The following is a 23968-nucleotide window of genomic DNA, read 5'->3' on the forward strand; positions in this document are numbered from 1 at the left end:
ACAATCTTGATGTGGTTCGTGCTTTAAAGTTTTATTTACAAGCTATGAAGGATTTTCATCAAACATCTGCTTTGTTTGTTGTCTACTCTGGACAGAGGAGAGGCCAAAAGGCTTCAGCAACTTCTCTTTCTTTTTGGCTAAGAAGTATAATACGCTTAGCTTATGAGACTGCTGGCCAGCAGCCTCCTGAAAGAATTGCAGCTCATTCTACTAGAGCAGTAGCTTCCTCATGAGCTTTTAAACATGAGGCCTCTGTTGAACAGATTTGTAAGGCGGCGACTTGGTCTTCGCTTCATACCTTTTCGAAATTCTATAAATTTGATACTTTTGCTTCTTCGGAGACTATTTTTGGGAGAAAGGTCTTACAGGCAGTGGTGCCTTCCGTTTAAGTTCCTGCCTTGTCCCTCCCTTCATCCGTGTCCTAAAGCTTTGGTATTGGTATCCCACAAGTAATGGATGAACTCGTGGACTGGATACACCTTTACAAGAGAAAACTAAATTTATGCTTACCTGATAAATTTATTTCTCTTGTGGTGTATCCAGTCCACGGCCCGCCCTGTCATTTTAAGGCAGGTGTTTTTTATATTTAAACTACAGTCACCACTGCACCCTATAGTTTCTCCTTTTTTTCTTGCTCGTCTTCGGTCGAATGACTGGGGGTGGCAGTTAGGGGAGGAGCTATATAGACAGCTCTGCTGTGGGTGTCCTCTTGCAGCTTCCTGTTGGGAAGGAGAATATCCCACAAGTAATGGATGAACCCATGGACTGGATAGACCACAAGAGAAATAAATTTATCAGGTAAGCATAAATTTTGTTTTTTGTTTCAATTTGTTCATCATGTGCTTTAATATCTTAGTGATACCATCATATATAAAACTCCAACTCTTAGTGGTAGATTTATTATGCATACCGCTGCTCCTTAACTTTTAGGTGGCGGACTGATATCATCCCGATCCGGATGATTGACACCCCCTGCTAGCAGCCGATTGGTCGCGCGTGTGCAAGGGGGCGAGATTGCACAAGAAATGCTTGTGCAATGTAAAATACAGACAGCGTATGCTGCCTGCATTTATCGTGGTCGAGCGGACATGATTCGCTACAGCGAATCATGTCTGCTCGACCTGTGATAAATCTACCCCATAGAAATAAGATACTATTTATTTATGCAAACAAAAGGGCTTTGCTGGGGTAATATTGGTGTTATGTTAGATTGATAGCTAGTTAGGAGATTCATTGGTTGCTATCCAGTCAGCAATAGTTGATATTATATTAACAAGAAAAAATATTTTTTCTGATTTTAAACTGTGTAATCCAACAATTAATACATAGTAGTTAAATTCCCTTCTGCCTAGAAGCGACAAATTGATATTTACAATTGATATATGTTACTATTTCAAGTGATGTAGTGTTTTTAATCGTTAGTTGGGAATGTGAATAAGGCATAATTGGCTGTTCCAATCAGCCAATAGAATGCAAGCTCAATCCTATTGGCTGATTGCATCAGCTAATAGGATTTTTTACCCTTTAATTCTGATTGGCTGATAGAATTCTATCAACCAATCGGAATTCTAGGGACACCATCTTGGATGACGTCCCTTAAAGGGGACCGTATGAAGAGGAGTGTTAGTTTTTTTTAAGGGTTTATTGGGTGGGTTTTATTTTGAGATTAGGGACTTTGGGCACCATACAAGAGCTAAATGCCCTTTTAAGAGCACTCCCCATCCAAATGCCCTTTTCAGGGCAATGGGGAGCTTAGGTTTTTTAGGTAGGTGTTAGATGTTGTTTTCAGAGGGGGAGTGTCAGTCAGGACTGGGCCTTAGGCACACCGTACCAGCTGGAAATGAATATATTATTTGATCAGGATATCCACGAGAACAGGCTTCAGACCACGCAGCAATGAGTTTAAAAAAACATTCTGTTTATTGAGAGATGAAAGGCATGTCTTATAGACGACAGTTACAGCATATAGGGTTAACAAGATGACACGTTATGACCGCATCATTTTACACAGTGTATGTCAGGAAAAATACAAGCTCATTATTATAATTAGGTAAAAGACAGTTTTGAGAAGCAATATTTCTAAAGCCATAATAACAAATGCATCTAGGCCCAAAGCGAGGCCATATGGACATCTTATAGAGATAGCAACTTCCAGGCACCTTGCCCAGAACATCTGCAAGGCCAAACTAGCTCTAAGAAACTAATAACAAATATGTCTTTCCCACTACAGAATAGCTGCTATAATGAATGTTACTCAGACAAGATGGATGCCAAAGACAAAATGGCAGCTAAGAAAAGATGGCGCTGGTCATGCTCACAATTCCTAACATACCACTCTTTTATTCTAACAGAATAACATAAAAATTGAAAAGCACAGAAAATCAGTAAATCCTTTAACAACAATATAAGCCTGATACTTTGGTATAACATAAATCTATGTGAGAATACTATAGAGAAAGATATTCACATGTAGTGGTATAATTTTATTGGCCAATAGGGCACAATTTGTCACTGCACATAGGTGTGGCCTCTCCAATACTCTCCATCTACCTCCCAGCATCCTCAAACTACTGGTCTATCTGCACAAAGACCCAACCAGCCCCCTATCTTCCCCCAAACAATGCTGCATCTTTATGTTCTCCACTTGCATTGCTAGCACCCCCCAATATTTCCATCAGGTTCTTGCTCTGTACATTCTCCACAGTGAAGCATGACATGGGAACAGCACAAATGTCTCTAGATGGCCTCTGATCACTTTAAGAACAGTCTTTGTCCTCTTAGAGCGCCCCACCTTCCTCAGACACTCTGCTTCAATACCATAGTCCATTTGCAATAGGGGTGCTTATCCAGTGTTCTTCTGCAGGTAGATGCTGGAAGTCCGATGGTTTGTTCATGTGGTAGACAAGGAAAGCTAGTGGATCCCCATAGCAAGCAGACACTCGAGTCAGAAGGAGTCTAAGAAGGAAACAAAACAGCACAAGATGAGTACACACCCTGATACAATCACAATTATGTCCAAATAAAACTTCTTTCACCTTTTTTGTAAGCATCACAATTCATTTAGCTTAACTTATCCTATGTCATTCAAAACCAGAAAAACATTGTGGATATATAACACAAACTAAATACACTGAAACTTTTACAGAGAATAACTCACAGCTTCTCTATACAATTTAAATGATACTTAATGAATACTAAGCACGTGAAAACTGCTATACTTCATCAAGAGGCTGACTGGCTATGCTAAACTTATGCTAAGGCTGCCCTGCAACAAAAATAAAAAATGAAAAATAAAACAGTCAATAAAAAAAAAAAATTTCACACTGTCACTTGGAACTACTAAAAATAAAAGAACCTAGTGTTGCTTTATTCTGCAAAGCTACTATCTGTAATGTTTATAATTCTCCAACTATGATCTTAATAGTCAGCAATCTCGTCTGATATAAACACTACTAGTTTACTAATTATTTTATGCAACCTAAATTCTCTCACACTCCTGTATGAGGAAAGAATACAATCATAACATTATTTAAAAATACAAAATCTTTTAAAGGTAAACACATCTTTATGGTAAGATAATTCCTTTCATTGACAAACATCTGGAATTACCCAATTCAAATTGCAGATACCATACCAATTAATAAAAGGGAAAAATACATTTGCTTTTATAACATAGCTCCACTAAAAGCCATGGTAGGTAGAAATTATACCATCAATAGAACTATAATTATGCTACTTCCCTAAACAAATATTTCTCTGTATAATTAATATACATTTTTAGCTGAAACGTGTCCTCACTGTGTTCCATAGGGTGAAGGGTCTAAAATATTCTGATATATTGCAGCATTTTCTTTAAACTATAAAGGTGCAAACATATTTTCTATACTCAGTGGGCCATTCAATAGGTTACAATACTGCAAGGTTTAGAGTTACACTTATCTAGAGGGTTACTTTGTTTAAGTACATAAACTACAATGTTGTACTAATACAAATAAGGCATACTTTTCTGCTATATGACTTCTTATAACTAATATGATCAACAAAAGAATAACACAAATACAAGAGATTACAAAACAAGCAATATAAGTAAACAAGTTAAAACAATACTCCCCTAGTGTAATTGTTGTTGACTCTGTAACAGCATAACAGGTCCTCAATATCAACAGGCATGACACAGTCCAGAGAAGGATAGTCTTTATTATGTTCTGAAGACACACACCATAGAAACAGTCATAGATTACCCAGAAAGGAGAGAAAATAGGCAATTTTACAACAGATGTCATTGTAGATCTGTGTATGTTCATTTTTATCTTTTTAATTAAATATTTTTATATCGATACTGGAGTTCTCTTTTTCTTTTCTATCATCCTGACGTCCATCTCATACATTTGAAGTTCATTTGACATCACGACAGTGCCGCTTTGGGGTGGATTTGTGCACTAGGACACTATAATATTCCTAGTATGCTACATTTGCACTACAGGGTGCATTTCATACTGTGAGTATCCATTCGTTAGCACTAACAGATTTCCACTACTGGTTCATCATTGATCTGCACTAGGGGTCGCCCTCTTGTTTTTGCTTATAGATTACCCAGAGTCCAGTTCTGGGGCTGGTACCAGCATGCAAAGCAAAGAATGGATCCAAAGATAATTCAGCAACTTTTACTGCAGTATGGTGGTTAAAACAAACTTGACAAGGGGGGCGGAGCCGACCAGCAAAGCAAATGGTCGCATTCAGATGAAGCTCCGACTAAGACAGCTCTAATTGGCATTCTATAGCTTATAATCCACCATCAATTGGGTACATTCCCACTAAGAATAACTAGTGAAGCTTGGAATATGTGGTAACATTAGGTAATTGAATCCTTGAAAACGGCATAACCATCGCTACGGATTGAAGCCTAACAGGGGCAAGCAGAGAAGTGTGTGACGCAGCAATATATAGATACCGGACACTCTGAATACCGCATGTGAGAAGAGAGCGGTGTACAGTCCATCCCGGGACGACCATAGCTCTGTGAATCTGCTGGGTATGCACTAGCACTACCGTATGTGACCATAGCCACACGGAAAGCTTACCGGACTGTTTGTTGCTGTGGCGCAGGTAACTTCCTAGAATGTTGTGAGCGAGGTCACAAAACGGTCAGCCATACATATATATTCTGGGTGCTTCTTCGCTGCAGATAGCTAACAGCAGCCCATAACACACACTGCCCCGTTAATGGGACTATGTCCGTGGTATTGAACGGCAGAGGGAGAAGCGGGCCTTACTTTGTAAACACAACAAGGGACCTGCGTTGGACCTGTAATAGCCGCAAGTCAATCACATACATATGACACAGTGGGCCTGGGAGACCTATTGATTTCCAAGGCGTAACAGGTGCATGTTTGTATAACACAGGATCATTGTGGCCTAGAGACCCATAACGTTATCATTGTGCATACTACAAGGCTGCACACAGCCTACGAAGGGCAGTTATAGAGACGCTGTTTATAGGATGGCCTAAAAAAATAAAAACAAGGCAGACAAATTATCTAAGGGAAATACAGGGGCAGGAGGCAAGCTAAACCCGTACTTCAAAAGTCAAGACACATCCCCAGCTGGGGAGATGAGAACACTCACTCCTGACCAACAAGACACCCAGTGGCGACTCTAGGAATAATATATAGGGGGGGGCACATAAGATACCACAGTCAAAACTGGGGGGGGCACTAATAATTTCCACCACTAAATCATACCACTGAAAATAAACTAAATATATATATAAATAAGATTCCAAAAATACCAGAGTAATGCGGTATGCAATGATACCTTTTTATTGTACTAACCTAAATACTTAAAAAAACAAGCTTCCAAGTTTTCCTTTCTTCCTCAGGTATTGCTTCAGACCTGAGAAAGAGAGGAAAACTCTCAAAAGATTTTCTTTATAGTTTAAATACAGACACATAAATAGACATACATATACATATACACACAGACACATAAATACACACACAAGTATAAACACACACAGTTACACACACATGAATACACACACACATATATATACACACACATATATATACACACAGACATACATACACACAGTTACATACATGCATAAATACACATATACATACATATACATACATGCATACACATATATACTTACATACACATACATACACACACATTTATACTTACATACACATGCATACACACATTATACATACATACACACACATAGTTAAACACACATACATACACACACATACACACACACACATATATACTTACATACACATACATACACACATTATACATACACACACACATACATACACACACAAATACACACACACAGGGACTTCTAATTGTGTTTTTGTAAGAAATATTGATTATATTTATTGGTGCATATCAGTCAGGATAATTGTTGCTCAGCTTAGCTAAAACTTGTTAAATGTATTGTGACAACTTGTTAAATGTATTGTGACAACTTGTTAAACTGCCAGCTGCTCACAAGCCAGCAGGAGCCTGCATTTATATTTTAATACCTAAAGCAGCCTATGGAACTCTTACTGAATATACCTGATGTTTAGGTAGGGAAGTATAGAAATGCTGGAAATGCTCTACAGCAAGAGACTGCCTGAGGTAGTTGCTATAGGCTGAACTTTGGGTATAATAGTGTAGGACATGCAGAGCTGAGGGAATATGTAAGAGTTCCATAGGCTGCTTTAGGTAATAAAATATAAATGCAGGCTCCCGCTGGCTTGTGAGCAGCTGGCAGTTTAACAAGTTTTAGCTAAGCTGAGCAACAATTATCCTGACTGATATGCACCAATAAGTATAATCAATATTTCTTACAAAAACACAATTAGAAGTCCCTGTGTGTGTATTTGTGTATGTATGTGTGTTTAACTATGTGTGTATATTTATGTGTGTGTATGTATTTGTGTGTGTATGTACTGTATGTTTGTATGTATATATGTGTGTATTTATGCATGTATGTAACTGTGTGTATGTATGTATAATGTGTGTGTGTAACTATTTATGTATGTGTATGTAAGTATGTGTGTATGTATGTGTGTGTCTGTGTGTGTGTGTATTCATGTGTGTGTAACTGTGTGTGTATGTATACCTAAACCTCAGGTATATTCAGTAGTTAGTATCTCAGTATTGCCACATCTACCCCTCACACATAAAACTATTTGCTATGCTGGCAGTGCCACTGCCACACCTATACATCTGACACAGACAGCTCTATTGTCTAGCATAGCATAGTGTATTTAAAATTTTTACAATTTCACAATGTACGGTAATTTTAATGTATTTCCAGTGGGGTTCCAGAGAAACCTACCAGGCTACTAAATGCTGCTGCACATACAGTCCCCTGTCAACTGTCAATGTTTTTTTCCGGTATGGCTGACAAGGTGGCAGAAGTGTGAAATGTATATTGCAGATTTTGACAAGTCAGCCATACCGGAAAAAACATTATGACAGTTGACACGGGAATTTGCAGCAGCCAGTATTTTACAGATTCTCTAGAGACCAAGCTAAAGTGTTTTTTTATCGGTGGAGTCTGGGTCTGTCTGTTACAGAGAGTGAGCCGTCTGCCATCATGCCATGTCCTAAGTAACCCTGTCCCTGTTGTGAGTGAGAGTGACTTCACTTACCCCCAAATCGTCATTTTTTTGCTGCCTGCTGACCCGGTCCTGCTTGGCTCCTTCCCGCGCTCTAGTAGCTAGTCTTCCTGCACCACACCACAGTGCCTGTCTGGCTCCCCCCTCTTCCGTTCCAGTCCAGTCTCCTATTCTGTCTCCGGTCATGTTCCACTGCCTTGTGTTGTGTAGGAATGTGACCGGCTGTGACTGAAACTGGACTGGAGGCTAGCATTGGAGCTGCATGTGGGTGGTGGGGGTTCTTCCGCTCAAACAGAGCATGGGGAGGGGAGGCGCGCTATGCATATACATTTTTACTAAGTACAGGAAATAACTATAGAAAAGACAAAATAACCTGGCTGTGTAATGAATGAAACCTCTGGCACGAACACCCAGCCCTGCTAGCAGACATATACAGGCAACACTGCTGTCTTTACCAACTGAGACGCTGTCATTCATTCTTGATTAAAGTTTATTAGTAACCGTACACGCACTGCATAAAGATGCTATGGCTGTATATGAACAACAGAAGGTTAAGTAAACACAGCGGAATTAATCTCCTGTAGATAGATACAGTCCCTCCCTGTGTCTGTACTATGGAAGAAAACCTCCAGCGTAAGCTCCAGTGCTGAATGAACCTCTGTTTTGCTCTTGGGACACCGGCTGCCGCTCCAGTGAAAGCACCACCCCCAACTCCTGGTCTAACCCCACCTGTCTGTGCAACTTCCTCCTGCTTCCAAACACTAGAGAGCATTTCCAGGGATCTCCTCTTCCCCAGCCCTAAATAACTCCTATATTAGCTCTGCATCACTGTACTGAACACACACAAGCTTTCACAATTTCTCTTGTTAAGTGTATCCAGTCCACGGATCATCCATTACTTGTGGGATATTCTCCTTCCCAACAGGAAGTTGCAAGAGGATCACCCACAGCAGAGCTGCTATATAGCTCCTCCCCTAACTGCCATACCCAGTCATTCTCTTGCAACTCTCAACAAAGATGGAGGTCGTAAGAGGAGAGTGGTGTTTTATACTTAGTTTATTTCTTCAACCAAAAGTTTGTTATTTTTAAATGGTACCGGAGTGTACTGTTTATCTCAGGCAGTATTTAGAAGAAGAATCTGCCTGTGTTTTCTATGATCTTAGCAGAAGTAACTAAGATCCATTGCTGTTCTCACATATTTTGAGGAGTGAGGTAACTTCAGAGGGGGAATGGCGTGCAGGTTTTCCTGCAATAAGGTATGTGCAGTTAATATTTTTTCTAGGGATGGAATTTGCTAGAAAATGCTGCTGATACCGGAGTAATGTAAGTAAAGCCTTAAATGCAGTGATAGCGACTGGTATCGGGCTTATTAATAGAGATACATACTCTTATAAAAGTGTAATATAAAACGTTTGCTGGCATGTTAATCGTTTTTATATATGTTTGGTGATAAAACTTATTGGGGCCTAGTTTTTTTCCACATGGCTGGCTTGAATTTTGCCTAGAAACAGTTTCCTGAGGCTTTCCACTGTTGTAATATGGGTGGGAGGGCCCTATTTTAGCGCTTTTTTGCGCAGCAAAAATTACAGACACAGACATCCAACTTCTTCCTGCATGATCCAGGACATCTCTGAAGGGCTTAAAAGGCTTCAAAGTCGTATTTGAGGGAGGTAAAAAGCCACAGTAGAGCTGTGGCAGTTGTTGTGACTGTTTAAAAAAACGTTTTTGTCATTTATTATTCCGTTTTTGGTATTAAGGGGTTAATCATCCATTTGCAAGTGGGTGCAATGCTCTGCTAACTTGTTACATACACTGTAAAAATTTCGTTAGTGTAACTGCCTTTTTTCACTGTTATTTCAAATTTTGACAAAATTTGTGTTTCTTAAAGGCGCAGTAACGTTTTTTATATTGCTTGTAAACTTGTTTTAAAGTGTTTTCCAAGCTTGCTAGTCTCATTGCTAGTCTGTTTATACATGTCTGACACAGAGGAAACTACTTGTTCATTATGTTTGAAAGCCATGGTGGAGCCCCATAGGAGAATGTGTACTAAATGTATTGATTTAACCATAAACAGTAAAGATCAGTCTTTATCTATAAAAGAATTGTCACCAGAGGGTTCTGTCGAGGGGGAAGTTATGCCGACTAACTCTCCCCACGTGTCAGACCTTTCGCCTTCCGCTCAGGGGACGCACGCTAGTATGGCACCAATTACATCAACGCCCATAGCGATTACCTTGCAGGACATGGCTGCAATCATGAATAATACCCTGTCAGAGGTATTATCCAGATTGCCTGAATTAAGAGGCAAGCGCGATAGCTCTGGGGTTAGAAGAGATACAGAGCGCGCAAATGCTGTAAGAGCCATGTCTGATACTGCGTCACAATATGCAGAACATGAGGACGGAGAGCTTCAGAGATTTCTAATTTAAAATTTAAGCTTGAGAACCTCCGTGTATTGCTTAGGGAGGTATTAGCTGCTCTGAATGACTGTAACACAGTTGCAGTACCAGAGAAATTATGTAGGCTGGATAAATACTATGCGGTGCCGGTGTGTACTGATGTTTTTCCTATACCTAAAAGGCTTACAGAAATTATTAGCAAGGAGTGGGATAGACCGGGTGTGCCCTTTTCCCCACCTCCTATATTTAGAAAAATGTTTCCAATAGACGCCACTACACGGGACTTGGCAGACGGTCCCCAAGGTGGAGGGAGCAGTTTCTACTTTAGCAAAACGTACCACTATCCCGGTTGAGGACAGTTGTGCTTTTTCAGATCCAATGGATAAAAAATTGGAGGGTTACCTTAAGAAAATGTTTATTCAACAAGGTTTTATTTTACAGCCCCTTGCATGCATTGCACCTGTCACTGCTGCGGCTGCATTCTGGTTTGAGGCCCTGGAAGAGGCCATCCATACAGCTCCATTGACTGAAATCATTGACAAGCTTAGAACACTTAAGCTAGCTAACTCATTTGTTTCTGATGCCATCGTTCATTTGACTAAACTAACGGCTAAGAATTCCGGATTCGCCATCCAGGCGCGTAGGGCGCTATGGCTTAAATCCTGGTCAGCTGACATGACTTCAAAGTCTAAGTTACTCAACATTCCTTTCAAGGGGCAGACCTTATTCGTGCCTGGCTTGAAGGAAATTATTGCTGACATTACTGGAGGTAAGGGTCATACCCTTCCTCAGGACCGGGCCAAATCAAAGGCCAAACAGTCCTCCGCTTCAAAACAAGAGGGAACTGTTGCTCATTCCAGACAGGCCTGGAAACCTAACCAGTCCTGGAACAAGGGCAAGCAGGCCAGAAAGCCTGCTGCTGCCCCCAAGACAGCATGAAGGAACGGCCCCCTATCCGGAAACGGGGGGGGGGGGCAGACTTTCTCTCTTCGCCCAGGCGTGGGCAAGAGATGTTCAGGATCCCTGGGCGTTGGAGATCATATCTCGGGGATATCTTCTGGACTTCAAAGCTTCTCCTCCACAAGGGAGATTTCATCTTTCAAGGTTATCAGATAAAGAAAGAGGCATTCCTAAGCTGTGTGCAAGACCTCCTAGTATTGGGAGTGATCCATCCAGTTCCGCGGACGGAACAAGGACAGGGTTTTTATTCAAATCTGTTTGTGGTTCCCAAGAAAGAGGGAACCTTCAGACCAATTTTGGATCTAAAGATCTTAAACAAATTCCTCAGAGTTCCATCATTCAAAATGGAAACTATTTGGACCATCCTACCCATGATCCAAGAGGGTCAGTACATGACCACAGTGGACTTAAAGGATGCCTACCTTCACATACCGATTCACAAAGATCATCATCGGTTCCTAAGGTTTGCCTTTCTAGACAGGCATTACCAATTTGTAGCTCTTCCCTTCGGGTTGGCTACAGCCCCAAGAATTTTTACAAAGGTTCTGGGCTCACTTCTGGCAGTTCTAAGACCGCGAGGCATAGCGGTGGCTCCTTATCTAGACGACATCCTGATACAGGCGTCAAGCTTTCAAATTGCCAAGTCTCATACAGAGATAGTTCTGGCATTTCTGAGGTCGCATGGGTGGAAAGTGAACGAGGAAAAGAGTTCTCTATCCCCACTCACAATAGTCTCCTTCCTAGGGACTCTTATAGATTCTGTAGAGATGAAAATTTACCTGACGGAGTCCAGGTTATCAAAACTTCTAAATGCTTGCCGTGTCTTTCATTCCATTCCACGCCCGTCAGTGGCTCAGTGCATGGAAGTAATCGGCTTAATAATAGCGGCAATGGACATAGTGCTATTTGCGCGCCTGCATCTCAGACCGCTGCAATTATGCATGCTAAGTCAGTGGAATGGGGATTACTCAGATTTGTCCCCTCTACTAAATCTGGATCAAGAGACCAGAGATTCTCATCTCTGGTGGCTATCTCGGGTCCATCTGTCCAAGGGTATGTCCTTTCGCAGGCCAGATTGGACGATTGTAACAACAGATGCCAGCCTTCTAGGTTGGGGTGCAGTCTGGAACTCCCTGAAGGCTCAGGGATCGTGGACTCAGGAGGAGAAACTCCTCCCAATAAACATTCTGGAGTTAAGAGCAATATTCAATGCTCTTCTGGCTTGGCCTCAGTTAGCAACACTGAGGTTCATCAGATTTCAGTCGGACAACATCACGACTGTGGCTTACATCAACCATCAACGGGGAACCAGGAGTTCCCTAGCGATGTTAGAAGTCTCAAAGATAATTCGCTGGGCGGAGACTCACTCTTGCGACCTGTCAGCGATTCATATCCCAGGCGTACAGAACTGGGAGGCGGATTTTCTAAGTCGTCAGACTTTTCATCCGGGGGAGTGGGAACTCCAACCGGAGGTGTTTGCTCAATTGATTCATCATTGGGGCACACCAGAGTTGGATCTCATGGCGTCTCGCCAGAACGCCAAGCTTCCTTGTTACGGATCCAGGTCCAGGGACCCAAAAGCGACGCTGATAGATGCTCTAGCAGCGCCTTGGTTCTTCAACCTGGCTTATGTGTTTCCATCGTTTCCTCTGCTCCCTCGACTGATTGCCAAAATCAAACAGGAGAGAGCATCAGTGATTCTGATAGCACCTGCGTGGCCACGCAGGACCTGGTATGCAGACCTAGTGGACATGTCATCCTTTCCACCATGGACTCTGCCTCTGAGACAAGACCTTCTAATACAAGGTCCTTTCAATCATCCAAATCTAATTTCTCTGAGACTGACTGCATGGAGATTGAACACTTGATTCTATCAAAGCGTGGCTTCTCTGAGTCAGTCATTGATACCTTAATACAGGCACGAAAGCCTGTCACCAGGAAAATCTACCACAAGATATGGCGTAAATATCTTTATTGGTGTGAATCCAAGAATTACTCATGGAGTAAGGTTAGGATTCCTAGGATATTGTCCTTTCTCCAAGAGGGTTTGGACAAAGGATTATCAGCTAGTTCCTTAAAGGCACAGATTTCTGCTCTGTCTATTCTTTTACACAAGCGTCTGGCAGAGGTTCCAGACGTCCAGGCATTTTGTCAAGCTTTGGTTAGAATTAAGCCTGTGTTTAAACCTGTTGCTCCCCCGTGGAGCTTAAACTTGGTTCTTAAAGTTCTTCAAGGAGTTCCGTTTGAACCCCTTCATTCCATTGATATTAAACTTTTATCTTGGAAAGTTCTTTTTTTGATGGCTATTTCCTCGGCTCGGAGAGTCTCTGAGTTATCTGCCTTACAATGTGATTCTCCTTATCTGATTTTTCATGCAGATAAGGTAGTTCTGCGTACCAAACCTGGGATTTTACCTAAGGTGGTTTCTAACAAGAATATCAATCAAGAGATTGTTGTTCCATCATTGTGTCCTAATCCTTCTTCAAAGAAGGAACGTCTTTTACATAATCTGGACGTAGTCCGTGCCTTGAAGTTTTACTTACAAGCTACTAAAGATTTTCGTCAAACATCTACCCTGTTTGTCGTTTACTCTGGACAGAGGAGAGGTCAAAAAGCTTCGGCAACCTCTCTTTCCTTTTGGCTTCAGAGCATAATACGCCTAGCCTATGAGACTGCTGGACAGCAGCCCCCTGAAAGGATTACAGCTCATTCTACTAGAGCTGTGGCTTCCACCTGGGCCTTTGAAAATGAGGCCTCTGTTGAACAGATTTGCAAGGCCGCGACTTGGTCTTCGCTTCACACCTTTTCAAAATTTTACAAATTTGATACTTTTGCTTCTTCGGAGGCTGTTTTTGGGAGAAAGGTTCTTCAGGCAGTGGTTCCTTCCGCTTAATCCCTGCCTTGTCCCTCCCATCATCCGTGTACTTTAGCTTTGGTATTGGTATCCCACAAGTAATGGATGATCCGTGGACTGGATACACTTAACAAGAGAAAACATAATTTATGCTTACCTGATAAATTTATTTCTCTTGTAGTGTATCCAGTCCATGGCCCGCCCTGTCATTTTAAGGCAGGTCTAAATTTTAATTAAAGTACAGTCACCACCAGTCACCACTGCACCCTATGGTTTCTCCTTTCTCTATTTGTTCCGGTCGAATGACTGGATATGGCAGTTAGGGGAGGAGCTATATAGCAGCTCTGCTGTGGGTGATCCTCTTGCAACTTCCTGTTGGGAAGGAGAATATCCCACAAGTAATGGATGATCCGTGGACTGGATACACTACAAGAGAAATAAATTTATCAGGTAAGCATAAATTATGTTTTTATTGAACGGAAGGCTTCTATATATATATATATATACACAAGCGCTGGCAGGGGGTCAGACGGGGGGGAAAGCATAATCTAAGGGGGGCAATTGCCCCCCCCCCTTGCTCCCCTGTAGCGATGCCACTGAAGACACCCCATCTCAAGCCACCACATCTGCACTGGATGACACAACACCAATAACCCATGCCGACTTCCAAGCATTGTCTACTAAAGCAGACCTCTCAGCTATTATGTAACAAGTTAGCCGGGCCATCAAAGGTGGTCTAGCAGAAGTGAAAAAAAGACATTCGAGAACTGGGAGACAGAGTGTTGGAATTAGAAGAGCAAATGGAAGACAAAAATAAATCCTCATATTACACTACACAGGCATTTCAATACCAGCACGAGGCTATTGAGCACTTGCAGGTGCAAATGGAGGACCTTGATAACAGGGGCCGCCGCCAGAATCTTAGGATTTGTGGCATCCCAGAGATGATTTTGGCGCAGCAATTACCCTCCTTTCTCCAAAATCTGTTCAAATATTTATTGGATCCAGAGAAGGAGCCCATCACCCTTGAGCCCGAAACCTCCTGATAGCTTGCCTCCTAGGGACGTGATCCTCTGCTGCCATAAGTTTTCAGACAAGGAGAAACTTCTTCAGGCGGCCAGGAAAAAAATCGCCTCTTCACTTCGAAGAAGACACTATACAGATCTATCCTGACCTTAGCCCAATCACTTTGGCTAAACGCAAAGAGGCCAGGTATTTAACATTGCACCTCCAGGATTTAGGGATATCATACCACTGTGGATTCCCTTTCGCCATCAAGGTCTTGAAAGATGAGAAAACTTACATATACAGAGGACCGGAGGACTTGGAACTGTTTTGCAAACAATTAAATATAGCTCTTCCATCCTTACCCAAGATTTCAGATACTGTTAAAGGCAGGAACCAACTAAGGCCGACAACACCTAAACCACAAAGAAGGAACTGGTCCACGATGCCTAATAAAAGAAGGAACACCGAGACATCTGGATCTGCCTCTTCCGCACGCCCTGCAGACCCACCGTGAAGTATTTATGACTGCAGTCATATCATATTATATTTATAGATTTAGAAAAGGGTACATAGTTGAGATTAGCTAGCTTCTATAATGTAAACCCAGTTGAGTGATAAAGATATCATTGATTGATAAGATAAGAATAATTATTACCCATTTTAGAGTGGAAAGGCAAAGCCACCAGCCTCGTAGCTTATTTACAACCTGAGCAGAAATCGCTTAGTCTTAATTTCTATGTTGAATAGTTATAGGAATTTTTGTTATTTGTTTTATTTGTGTTTTTGTTATTGTATGTTTGTTATACTGGTTGATTGCACTTACGTGCTTGTCGTTCTCAGACCTCCAATTAAGGGAATGTATCTCTCTACTACCTTGACCACCTCTTTTCAGCAGTAGCTTTATTTATGGGACCAGACTGCGGGGGATGCCTCCGACCTCCACAAAGCTGTCTCCAACAGGTAAGCCAACCCTGACAGATGCCTACAGCCCCCTCTAGATATGATCATGACGGTGCCTAGAATACAGGTTATATCACAAAATGTCAAAAGACTTAAGTCCCCAATTAAGCACTCAGTGGCCCTTAAACATTTTTGCCAAGCACTCCCATTCAATTGTATTCCTCCAGAAAACTCACTTTGTGGCAGGCACAGAACCCTCTTTGGTTTCGAAAGATTTTCATACAGGTTTCCATAATGCATACTACATTAAAAAGCAAGGTGTTAGTATCTTATTCCACAAACATTTACACTTCCAGCTTGAACATAAGAGAGGAACAATAATAATGGTAGGGGATCTCAATGCTACACTGGACCCTTCCCTAGACTCATCCACGAAACACGGGCAGGCAAGGACCAGGGCGCCAAACACGGTTTTCTCATGCATGGACGCTCTGGGTTTGGTTGATGCGTGGAGGGTGCAACACCCAACACAACATAATTACACGTTCTATTCCCATCCCTGGGCTACATACACTCGTATTGACTACCTGTTTCTTGATAGGAATCATTTGACCCTTCTAAAAGACACAGAGATTCGGGCTACAGCATGGTCTGACCATTCCGCCGTTAGTTTAAATTTGAAATGGCCGGATGCTCCGACGATACCTTTTGTATGGAGAATGGATAATTCCCTTCTTCATTACCATCCAGTTCAGGAGGTGTTACAAAAAGCAATTAGGGAATATCTTCAATTTAACAGTAATAAAGATACACACCCTAGTTTGTTTGGGAAGCACACAAGGCGTTCATTAGGGGAGAATGCATGAAACAAAAAGCCATATTAAGGAAACATTACCATTCCTCTATAACGGGATTGACGACTCGATTAAATGGACTAGAAATACAACACAAGAACAACCCATCAGATAGAATACTATTAGCGCACATAACCAAAGTAAGACAAGACATCAACATGATTTTGACTAAGGAAACACAGAGAAAGGCACTAGCACTGAGAAAAACCTACTTTTTTGAAGGCAACAGGGCAGGGCCAAGACTAGCTAGGCTTCTTAATGAACAAACTATGAAATCCCATATCAGTAAGCTGATAACACCACTAGGCCAACATCTGATTGACAGCAAAGAAATTGCGGACCAATTTGGTGATTATTACTCAGAGCTGTATAACATACAGACAGACCAATCCCCAAGCAGACTAATTAACATACAAAACTACATCAGAGAGGCTAATTTACCGAAAATCCAGACACCACTAAAAGAGGATTTTGAGGCCCCTATCTCACTACAAGAAATCCTCTCAGTTATTACTGATTTGCACTCAGGGAAGAGCCCGGGCCCAGATGGGTTCACCAGCATGCATTATAAAGTATATAGATCCTCTATGGCACCACACCTCTTAAACCTGTTTCAGACTACCATTGCCCGCAGAGATGCAACAGGCTCATATCTCAGTTATTTTAAAACAAGACAAAACTCCTACAGATGCCAAAAACTATAGACCCATATCATTATTGAATACAGATTTAAAAATATTAGGTAAGATTTTAGCTAAGAGATTAAATAAAATACTCAAGGACATTATTCACACTGATCAAGTTGGATTCATACCCCATAGAGAGGCGAGGGATAATACGATAAGAGCTCTGACCCTCATGTCATATGCCAAACACCACAAAATACCGATGGTCTTCTTGGCGACTGATGCCGAGAAGGCTTTCAATAGGCTCGATTGGCAATTCCTCAAAGAAACATTGTTTGAAATAGGGATAGGGCCCCGCATGCTCCATAGAATATTTAGCCTATATGCCCACCCTACCGCGAAGGTTAAAGCAAATGGTATTTTATCACGCCCATTTAAAATTGGCAACGGAACAAGACAAGGGTGCCTCTTGTCTCCCTTACTGTTCATCCTTACCATGGAAGTGATGGCAGCACATGTCCGAAACAACCATCTAATAAGAGGAATCGAAATTGGCCCACATAGCTTTAAGATCGCGTTATATGCCGACGACGTTCTTTTTACGATTACAGACCCGACCCAATCCTTGAAGGAAATCATGCAGGAATTAAATAATTTTGGAAATTGTTCCAATTTTGCAGTGAATCCAGCCAAATCGGAATTATTAAATATTTCCCTTGGGCGGGAAGCATTTGCGAGGCTTTCAGAGGTCTGCCCCCTAAAATTTCAAACTGACTCCCTTAAATATTTAGGTATTTATCTATCCCCGAATCCGAAAACACTATTCAAAAATAATTATGAGACTTTACTGCAATCGACACAGAGAGACTTAAACACATGGGCGACTAAGCCCATATCCTGGTGGGGCAGAGTACAATGTATAAAAATGATGACACTACCGAGAATTTTGTATGTTCTACAGGCTTTGCCTGTAGCTCTGCCTAAGTGGTTTTCTTCTCAAATCCAGAACCATATAAACAGATTTGTTTGGGGAGCGAGTAAACCCCGAATAAATAAAGCCACAATGTACAGACCGACCATAACTGGTGGGTTGGGTTTACCGGACATAAGAGTTTATTTAGACGCAATAGTGCTACAGAGGGTATTAGATTGGCACAATACATCAGAACATAAAGCCTGGATAGCAATTTATTCTCATATATTAAAAGTCCCTACAGTTGGAGTCCTGTGTTGGGTACCCAAATTCTTGAGACCCCCGCAATGCACGACACTCCCGATACATCAACACTTCTTTGAGGAGTGGGACATAATTATAAATAAGAGAAGCTATATATCTGGACCTAGGTCCCCACTTTTCCCTATCCCAATGAATGCTGAACTCACAGGAGGGTTAGATAGAAACTACCAGAGACTGACAGAATGGGGTCATACCACTCCTTTGGGGAAATTCCTACATGAGGGTAAACTCTTGGGCAGAGAGGAAATAAAAGAAGTAGCGAACGGCGCTTATCATCCTTGGTTAAAATATATGCAACTCGCACATTTTATTAACACAACACCGTACAGGGCGGACTTCTTAAGACAGTTGACCCATTTGAAAAGGCTTGTTCCAGTAGCACACCGATGCCTCATTCACTTTCAAAAATGCGCACCCTATTGCAGACTCACATGACAGTGGATCTACCCACTTACACCAATAACTGGCATAGGGAACTCTGGTGGCACACTAAGCAATAAAGAATGGGGACTAATATTTCAATATACTAAAAAATCATCAACTTCACCCAAAATACTTGAGCTTAACTTTAAGGTAATAACACAATGGTACCTGACACCAGTGAGATTACACTCTATTTACCCGTCCTCCTGTGACCAGTGCTGGAGAGGATGTAAAAAGTAGGGCAGTTACTTACATATGTGGTGGGATTGTGAAACATTAACACAACTATGGCATTATATAGAGAACCACTTTAGGAAAGGACTAATCAAAGATCTTAGCCTGACACCCCACATAGCCCTACTCAACAAATTCCCAAAAATACCTTGCAATCTTAGGAGACAGTTACTGCAAGTTGGAATAAATAGTGCTGTAATCTTGGTAGCTCTAAAATGGAAAACATCGACCCCTCTGACTGGACAGATGTGGTTAGAAAAGGTTGATGAGTTACTAGGTCTAGAAGAGTTTGGATATTTGAAAAGACATAGATTAGAGTTCTTCTATAACATGAGATTCCTCTGGGACGATTCACTGACACCTGTTAATCCTCAACCCCCTGAATCTGACATGGCCGGACATTGAATCACACTTAGCCGTGGGGTCGGAGGGTCCCTCCTGCAGAAGAACTATAGATAGCTCATTCTAAATGTGGTAGGTGATACTCATAATAAATGGTAGGGGACGGTCTATACATGTGTAGCTACAGATCTGGTTGTCAATTAAAAAAGAAGTGTAAATTGAATATGGCAAGCCCACATAGACAGGCACATAGTCTATAGAAGAAATGTGAACATAAGCGACCAGTATTGTTTTTCCTTGTTATTGTCATTTTATGTTATTAGTTTATTGTTGTTTAAAATGTCATCTTCAAACATGACTGTCTCTGTAAACAAAAGTATGATCTGTAACGTGTATATCCTACACGTCGAATGTGCAGTTGCTTGTAACCATATGTTTCGCACTTATGAACAATAAAAGATGGTTTTATAAAATTAAAAAAAAAAAAAAAAAACTTGACAAAAGGTATTTTATCTTCATTGTTTCTTTCTTTAAAAGGTTTACTTGCATTCAATCTTCAATCTTTTGGAGAGTGCACTATGGAATTTTATCTGTACAGATTTTACCTAAATATGAAAAACTCAAAAAATAATTCAGTTAGTGTCTTTGTCTTTAATCTCTGGATAGAGCTTCATGATCTCATCCTGCAAATACAAATATTGTGTTAAGAACAAAATAGAAAAATAAAAACATTTTAGGTTAATTTACTTACTTAAAATAATCACCAAAATCACATAAAGATGCGCATCAATACTTCCCCCTTTGTTTGCGTGATACACCCTATGTGTCACGCAAACACAAGATAACAGCAAACTAAAAGACAATTCATGCACTCCACTCATGCATGTAGTATACTATTCTTAACATCAGGCAAAATCAAATACACTTCAATATTCCATTCATACAGCACCCTTCCACACGCATTCACTAAAAATAAAAACATAACATTCTCTTAGAAAACACTTAAAACCAACTGTGCATTCCACAAAACAAAACAATAACAGCCGGCACAAACTTTTAACAACCACAATTAACCTGAAATTCAACAAATATACTTATACATTACTGAAACACAGCACTCGCAAAACACTACAAATAATTAAAAGCCTATAACAACCGTCTATACCCTAGATTCTGCAAATTCTACCACGCACAATACTATAAGATCATACTAATAATGCAATCACTTCAGAAGATCAATAAACTCCAGTTGCATATTTACAAATAAAATCCCTAACCATAAATTTACAAAGGACACACAAACACCCTAAGTACTATATTTTGGGAAAGATCAGATAATAATAGTATAGCCACTGTTCTATATAGCCCCTGCTCATATGCACAGTGCAAATCCACTGTTAAATAAATCATGTATGGCACACATAATTTGTGAAAAGCTCTAGAATCCAGTCTATACTTTTACATAACCAAGATTTTATTAAATACACAATTATTTGATTTAACTTTTCTATAATTTCATATTCACTATTTTGCAGCTCTCTAACTAAATATAACAATGGTATACAACAAAATGAGCTTTCTAAAAAGAATAATAAGAATGTACACTGATAGAGTAAAAAGACAGTTTGTCCAAAAATTTCCCCTTTAAATTGTTCTCAATGATCCACTGCCCTCACTTATAATAAAAATGTATACTGACGTCCTTTGAATAGCCTAAGCAAACACAGCCAGCATAAAAAAAACACACTCACAGTGGGCTGCAGGATAGTTAAAGGGACATTTTACCCAAATTAAAAAATATCTTTAATTGAAACTGCTGACATAGTTAAATATACTAGTGTTTGGCTTACAATAAACCTCATCTTCTTGCTCTGCAAATATTTCTTTAAAATCTTTTATATCGGTTTGCCTGTACCCCTTTGAATATTTTCTCTTCTTCTTTTTTTTCCGCTAGTCTCACAGATCGCAACACAAAGATTGCATAAGTTCAGTTTGCATACCATAAATTCACTCCCTAACATTTATTCTAAAGCATTTTCAACATACATCAAACTCTTAGTGACACAGAAAACACATTAACAGTCTCTTTCTTTCTTTCTTTCATTCAGGAAAACATATATTTCATAACATACCAAAGACATTTAAGAATACAATAAGATTAACTTTCCACCAAATTCAAAATGTATTTGAAAGTGTCCGAATTTGCAAGGAATGGCCATTTTCCCCACAGATTGGGACAAACAAATTTCAAACAAAATAATACATTCTCAGATCTTTTGGTTTAGAGTAAATCTTTTACACGTCATACAAGACACAGTGAGAACCGACAGACCAACACTCATTACACAGCACTGGCCCCCCCTTTCTCTACTCATAACTTCTCTGAATGCAGGAGAAAACTTCAGCATGCACAGCTCCCTACCTTGAAACAAAACTGTTAACCCCTTTGTAGACATTAAAAATGCAATAGCATTCACCTGTTCTCTATGCATTATTATCAATATTTTACTATGAGCAGACCCCATTTTCACAACACAATAATAGCAGCAAAATAACAGCAGCAATGATAAACACTCATTCACTTAAAGGGCCATAATACCCAAATGTTTAAACACTTGAAAGTGATGCAGCATAGCTGTAAAAAGCTGATTAGAAAATATCACCTGAACATCTCTATGTAAAAAAGAAAGATAGTTTACCTCAAAAGTTCTTCAGAAGCCACCTCCCATTGTAAAGGATTTCTAAGCAGCATTTTAGTGTGTCTGTCCCGGGACAACTGAAAGGATGAGCATCGTGCACTCTCATATTATTTCACCAATCAGGTAAAGGAAGCTTACTATGAAATCTCATGAGAGTTAAGTCAAATCTCATGAGATCACAGTAAGAATTCATGACCTCAGCACTGCTGATGCTGATTGGCTGCTGTTCATTTCTTCATTTTTTTAATTTTTTTACCTGCAGATGGGAGCAGCTGAGTATAACTTTTTACACAGAACTTACTCTGCTGAGCTGAGGAGATTGTGAGGTAAAATATCTTCCTTTTTTACATAGAGATGCTCAGGTGACATTTTCCTGTCAGCTTTTTACAGTTACACTGCATCAGTTTCAAGTGATTTAGCATATGAGTATTATGTCCCTTTAATATCTTCTAAGCACAGCACAATTATATAGCAATAAAAACAAGCAAGCAAAAGCACCAAATAGTAATTCAAATCCAGTAATAGGTAAAAAAAAAAACCCCTCTACTATAGGAATGTATAGGGACAACTTCAACACAGATGAGACTCGAACTCACCACAACATATCGATGCCAACTTGCACGGGGGACTTAAACCTCCCGTCAAATGCATGCTAACTTTTTTCTGTGCGCTTCACCATACAGGACTGTACACCTGTCTAAACTAGCACAGGACTATAAACCTGTCTAGAAGGGGTTATCACAACTGCCGGCAGGTCTGAAAACCTCTGCAAAAACCCTGCTTCTTTACGGCAGGAACCCCTTAACCCTCTATCATATATAACCAACACCTATTATAAGAATAAATTTAGGTTCAGATTCACAGAGGGAAAAGTAGAGTAAAAAAACACTCATCTACTTACCCAGTGCAAATCCCACGAGCTGACACCAGAATTGTTAGATGTTGTTTTCAGAGGGGGAGTGTCAGTCATGACTGGGCCTTAGGCACGCCGTACCAGCTGGAAATTAATATATTATTTGATCAGGATATCCACGAGAACAGACTTCAGACCACGCAGCAATGAGTCTAAAAAAACATTCTGTTTATTGAAAGATGAAAGGCATGTCTTATAGACGACAGTTACAGCATATAGGGTTAACAAGATAACACGTTATGACCGCATCATTTTACACAGTGTTTGTCAGGAAAAATACAAGCTCATTATTATAATTAGGTAAAAGACAGTTTTGAGAAGCAATATTTCTATAGCCATAATAACAAATGCATCTAGGCCCAAAGCAAGGCCATATGAGCATCTTATAGAGATAGCAACTTCCAGGCACCTTGCCCAGAACATCTGCAAGGCCAAACTAGCTCTAAGAAACTAATAACAAATATCTCTTTTCCCACTACAGAATAGCTGCTATAATAAATGTTACTCAGACAAGATGGATGCCAAAGACAAAATGGCAGCTAAGAACAATGTGGCACTGCTCATGCTAACAATTCCTAAAAGTAGGTTTTTATTTGGGGAGGTTGGTTGTGTGGATGGTGGGTTTTACTGTTGGGGGTTTGTTTTTATTTTATTTTTACGGGTAAAAGAGCTGATTTCTTTAGGGGAAATGCCCAGCAATAGGCCCTTTTAAGGGCTATTGGCAGTTTAGTGTAGACTAGGGGTTTTATTATTTTGGGGGCTTTTTTTATTTTGATAGGGCTATTAGTTTAGGAGTAATTCGTTTTTATTTTTGATAATTTCTTTTTTTATTTTGTGTAATTTAGTGTTTATTATTTTTTGTAATTTAGATAAATGTATTTTTTTAATTTATTTAAT

General features: G+C 40.3%; 1 long non-coding RNA gene across 1 annotated transcript; it reads right to left on the bottom strand.

Moving 5' to 3' along the window:
• Positions 1-1897: 1897 nt before the first annotated feature.
• LOC128656974 (uncharacterized) lies at positions 1898-23471 on the bottom strand. Its single transcript, XR_008402072.1, has 2 exons — positions 23060-23471; positions 1898-2955 (listed from the first exon to the last, which is right to left on the bottom strand). It is a non-coding gene; the product is annotated as an uncharacterized LOC128656974 (long non-coding RNA).
• Between the last annotated feature and the right edge of the window lie 497 nt (positions 23472-23968).

This window comes from Bombina bombina, chromosome 4 (assembly GCF_027579735.1).
Source record: "Bombina bombina isolate aBomBom1 chromosome 4, aBomBom1.pri, whole genome shotgun sequence".
Classification (NCBI taxonomy): domain Eukaryota; kingdom Metazoa; phylum Chordata; class Amphibia; order Anura; family Bombinatoridae; genus Bombina; species Bombina bombina.